The sequence below is a fragment of the Pelodiscus sinensis genome, chromosome 3, assembly GCF_049634645.1.
Source record: "Pelodiscus sinensis isolate JC-2024 chromosome 3, ASM4963464v1, whole genome shotgun sequence".
NCBI lineage: Eukaryota > Metazoa > Chordata > Testudines > Trionychidae > Pelodiscus > Pelodiscus sinensis.
This window is the reverse complement of record NC_134713.1, coordinates 3,067,643-3,072,755: the sequence shown is the minus strand read 5'-3', so window position 1 is coordinate 3,072,755 and position 5,113 is coordinate 3,067,643. Positions and strand designations below refer to the sequence as shown.

The 5,113-nt window shown below is 58.8% G+C and overlaps 1 long non-coding RNA gene across 1 annotated transcript; it reads right to left on the bottom strand.

Moving 5' to 3' along the window:
- Positions 1–645: 645 nt before the first annotated feature.
- LOC142827542 (uncharacterized) lies at positions 646–2,669 on the bottom strand. Its single transcript, XR_012902210.1, has 2 exons — positions 2,326–2,669; positions 646–878 (listed from the first exon to the last, which is right to left on the bottom strand). It is a non-coding gene; the product is annotated as an uncharacterized LOC142827542 (long non-coding RNA).
- Positions 2,670–5,113: the final 2,444 nt, after the last annotated feature.

Genomic DNA, 5,113 nt, shown 5'->3' with positions numbered 1-5,113 from the left:
CCTGTGGGGCAGGGAGACTGAACTCTGGCTGGGCAGCAGAGGAAATCCCGCCGGGTCAGAGCTGAGGTGCACTGGGCTTGGGATGGCAGCGTGAGGCTGTTTCTACACGGGCATTTTCATGGCTAAAATGTTTTTCATCAGGGGGTTGATAAAGCCCCCCCCTCCCCTCCCCCCCTGCCCAATGACAAATCATTTCACGATGAGAAGCATCAGTCTGGACAGCGCAGCACAGCTGGGCACTTTGCTAATATGGCGTGAACTCTGGCCCCTCGTCGGGCCGGTTTTATCCCGTGGCGGGAGAGCTCTCCCCCGGCGATAACGGGGCTGCACTGCTCACCCGGCAACAGCGCGGCTGCAGGGGCCCTGCCGTGTGGCTGTGAGCGGCGCGGTGCAGACGGGGCCTTCGGGGGCTTCTCCTCCCACAGCCCCTGCCCACCCAGCCCCTTCCCCCCGCACCACGTCCCTGCGCAGACGCGAGGGCAGGGAGGGGCCAGTTGCTTTTCTTTCTCCTGAGCCTGTTTTGCAGCCTCGGCTCTGAGGTGACCGGCCCTTCCCTGGGCCCTCGGGGACAGGCCTGTTCATAGCCCCTTGGGCCGCTCTGCACGACGGCCCCACACACGAGTGACCCACACGGCACACGCCAAGGCCAGGCCTGCTCTCGTTTAATGGGGGGAGGGAACGACATTTCTGTGGGGAGTCGGGGACCCGCTGCCGCGGCTGCTCCTGGTCCAGGGCGGGTGGATCCCTCCGGGCTCATTTCCACTTTTTGAGGGGGAGGCAGCAGTAGGACTTGGGGCAGTCGTACGTGTAGGTCTCATACTCGTATTTGCCGCATTTCCAGTCGCAGCGACCAGCACAGCCCTTCTTCTGCCCTAGTCCTGCGCCAGACACAGAGAGTCCGGGTTAGAGACAGAACATGGGACCCCACCAACCCACAGCGGTTTACACGGACACTCCTATCCATGGCCCGTCCCAAGGGGTCAGACCGACGGGGCAGCTGAGGGGCCGTTTCTTGCCCTAGAGGGGAAGGGCGGCTCAGCGCGGTGGGGGCTGCCTTCCCCTTCCTGAGGCATCGGCCTCCACACGGTTAGTGTCCCCTGGAGAGCCCCCGCAGGGTGACACCTGCCTTGACAGGCAGTAGGGCTGCATCCACCTCACACCTGATCCCCTGAGAAACCCCAGAATCAGTTCTGGGGGAAGGGAATTGGGGGAGCCCGTTGGAAAGGAAAATGGGGTTCCCGCCATTTCCTGCATTTCAGATGTTGGCTCCCATGGATGCCGTCGGAGGCCAGGGGTGGCTGTGTGAGAGTGTTAGGCTGGGGTGGGGGGGGGGGCGCGGCAGCTGGGGGGTGCTAGGATCAAGGTGAGATGCTGTTGGCAAGAGAGAAAAGGCAGAAGGGAGGGTTGGGGAGAAGCCCAGAGGCGGCGGAGGGGCCGGCTGAGATGGGAGCAGTGAGGAGGATGGAGAGGAGCTGGGCGGTGGATACAAGGTGTAAAAGTGGAGGGAGGGGGGATAAGTCCTGAGGGGGCAGAGGGGCCAGTTAAGATGGCAGCAGTGAGAGAGGAACAGAGAGGCGCTGGGCCGTGGAGCCAGTGCGTGAAGTGGAAGGGGAGACATTTTATACTGAGGACCAGGCCGTGGAGGGGAAAGGAGGGAGGCTGCGAAGGGCCAGGCCAGGTGGGGGCAGGGGAGAGAGCAGGTGCTCAGAGGTGCACAGAGGGACGGGGAGAGCGCAGAGAAACGTTGGAGGGGCTGGCTGGAGGGGATAAGGGGGATGTAGGGGAGGGAGGAAGGGACGTGGCGGTTGGTGGAGGAGAGAAAGGAGCAGCTGGGGAAATGAGGCACAAAGTTGGCGGCGGGCGGAGAGGCTGGCCGCTGGGGAGGCGCTGGCAGAGCCTGGCCCTGCACAGCCTCATGGGGCATCATAACCCATCTCCTGCCGTTTGCACAGACCCTGCTGGGCAGGGGGAGATTCGACGTGTAATTGCGATAATTGAAAACCTTCTTCCTCAAGGCTCACGGGGAGAGTCAGTCGAACTCCACTGAGGGCAATGGGGGAAGAATTTCCATGGCGCGGGGAGTGACAGGTTCCCAGAGACAGGGACCCAGAGAGCCAGATGCTCAGGACTGTCTCAGCAGTGGCTCATCTAAACACGCCCAGACAAGTGGACACCCACGTGGTGCTCACAGTGGTCCTGGCTCAGACTGTCCCCAGAACATGCCCCCCCCCCACCAGACACTGCCGGGGAGCCTGAGTCCTTCCTGTTACCCGCCGATCCCCCTCCTCCGTCCCTATTCCCGCCCCTCCCAGAGCGACCGCTCACCTGGAGCAGCCAAGGAGACCAGCAGGAGAACAGCAAACACCAGGTGGAGGATCCTCATGGCTGGAGGGGGCTGGGATCTCAGCAGGGCTGCAGAGCAGAGGAGCAGAGAGGGAGGCTGGAGGCCGGTGAGGTGCTGGGCTGGGGATCCCGGTATTTCTAGAGAGTTTGTTGGCAGAGAGCAGGGGCTGGGGGAGGAGCATGAACTCTCTGATCTCCACGTGTGCGTTGGTCCCTGCAATGTCGCTCTGGCCCAGTGGGCCGCTCCCAGTGATGCAAACCCCCCACGTTCTCAGGGCCCTTTGGTCCCTGCCCCTCCCTCTGCCATGAAACCTGCCTGGTCCCTTCCCCCGGCATCCCGAGGTGGGTGGAGTTTACCTGGAACACGTGCAGCTCCCCAGAGTAAGTGGGAAGGTGACAAATGACACTTGTTTTCTCACTGAACACAAAGCGCTGATCCAGGAGGGTGTCGGTGGGAGCCCTTTGAACTGAGTCTGCGAGTCAGAGGGACCTGATGGAGACTTGTAATTCTGAACATCATGGGTCGGAGCCCAGCATCACACAGGCAGGTGCCTTTTCATCTTCTCATCTCTGTGTAACAGAGACTTGAGCAGCCCACTTGTTACACTTTCCAGAGGGGCAGCTGTGTGAGTCTGGTTCAGAAAAAATAAGGAGGAGACCCAGCGCACCTTAGAGATTCTGTGCACTCAAGTGGTTCAGACCCACTTGTCTTGATAGGGAAGGGAAAGTTTCTCTGTTTCAGCATGTTAACTTTGTTTGTACAATCATAGACTCACAGAACAGTAGAAGTGGAGGGGACCTTGAGAGGTAATCAAGTCCAGTCCCCTGCCCTCACAGCAGGGCCAAGCCCTGTCTAGACCATACCTGAGAGATGTCTATCTAAGCTGCTCTTAAATATCTCTCGAGGTGGAGATTCCTCATGATCCCATCTACAAGTTTTGTTAGTCTATAAAGTTCTACCAGATAATTTGTTGCTTTTTAAAAGAGTTGGGTTTATTTAGTCTGTTAGGGTATGTCCACACTACCCCCCTAGTTCGAACTAGGGGGGGTAATGTAGTCATACGGAGTTGCAAATGAAGCCCGGGATTTGAATTTCCCGGTGTCGCGGGGTGGGGGGCGTGGGCCACCCCTCAACCCACTGATACTCAGAGTTGCTCAACGTGCCGCCCAGTTCTGAACCTCCTGGGCGGAGTGAGGGGTCCGGGCCCACCCTCTCTCCGGACCCCGACCCAGGGCCCTAACACCGAGAGTGTGCCTCTCAGTGGTAGCAGGGGGGCTAGTACCCCAAACACACCTGCTCCCGGGTTCCACGGCCCGCCCTGGGTCTTGCTCCACTCCGCCGGCTCGTGACCGCAGAAATCGCCCTCTAGCCCCAGTCGGGGACTCGTCCTCTGGGGTTCCCCCTTGCCTGGGCTTCTTCCCTCTCTCCACCTCCGGCGCCGGGACCCTCTCGGCCTCCCTCCCCTGCTCTGGCCGCTGCCGCGCCTTTTAGCCATTCGCCCCCCTTCCGGGTTCCTCCCTCCCCCTCCGGCGTCGCGCCTGTGACGTCACCGTCGGCGCACCTAGGCGCCGCCTGATGACGCGCCACTCCCCTCTCGCTCAGACGCCTGGACGCTTACCGCCTCCCCCCCGCTGGCTGCCTCGGGCGGCGTTAGCAAGTGGCGGGGTTGCTCCACCCCGTCACACCCAGACTTCATTTGCATGAAGCCAGCCGGCGCCATTTTTAAATGCCGGCTAGTTCGGACTGCGTGCCGTGTGGCTACACGCGGCACGAACTAGCTAGTTCAGATTAGGCTTCCTATCCGAACTAGCTGTACGCCTCATGGAACGGCGCCGGCCGGCTTCATGCAAATGAAGCCCGGGAAATTCAAATCCCAGGCTTCATTTGCAACTCCGTATGACTACATTACCCCCTCTAGTTCGAACTAGGGGGGTAGTGTAGATATACCCTTATAGAGAAGACTGCAAGGGGACGTGACAGCAGTTTTCAAGTTCCTCAAAGGGTGTTACAAGGAGGAGGGAGAAAAATTGATCTCCGTGGCCTCTGATGATAGAACAAGTAACATCAGGTTTAAGTTGCAGAAATGGAGCTTTAGGCTGGATATTAGGAAAAACTTCTTGTCAGGGTTGTTTATCACTGGAAAAAAATGGCTGGAGAGGCTGTGGAATTTCCTCGCTGGAGATATTTAAGAGCAAGCTGGATAGACACCTGTCAGGGATGATCTGGATGCTGCTTGGCCCTGCTGTGAGGGCCGTGGATGGGATGATTGCTGATCTCTTGTGATCCCTTCCAGTTCTAGGATTCTGTGATTCTGTCAACCAACTGGTTGTACAGTTTTGCTGCCTGACAGCAGTTCCTCCCGGCAGGAATTGTATGGAAGTCTATTACCCGGTGGGGATTTGTATTAAGTCCAGTCCAAAAAGGACCCTACCCTAGCAGTGCCCAGTCAGATGCATGGAGCGGACTCTAGCAGTCTGGCTACTGTGGGCAGGGGGCAGTGGCAGTCTGTACCCAGACTGTTACCCGCACAAATTTCTCTACCCCTTCCACACTGTAGGGACACACACCTTGACCCAGTTCCTAGGGCTCGAGGTGCAACCCTGTGAATTTATACACCCACCCTTACCCAATTCCTAGGGCTCAGGATGTAACAACCCGCAGGGTGGCAGGATCTTTAGCCAATGAATGAGCCTCACACAATAATGCCCTTATCCTCTATTTATTGACAATTCCCAAACAAGCAGAATGCACATGCTACGCACAGGGTCA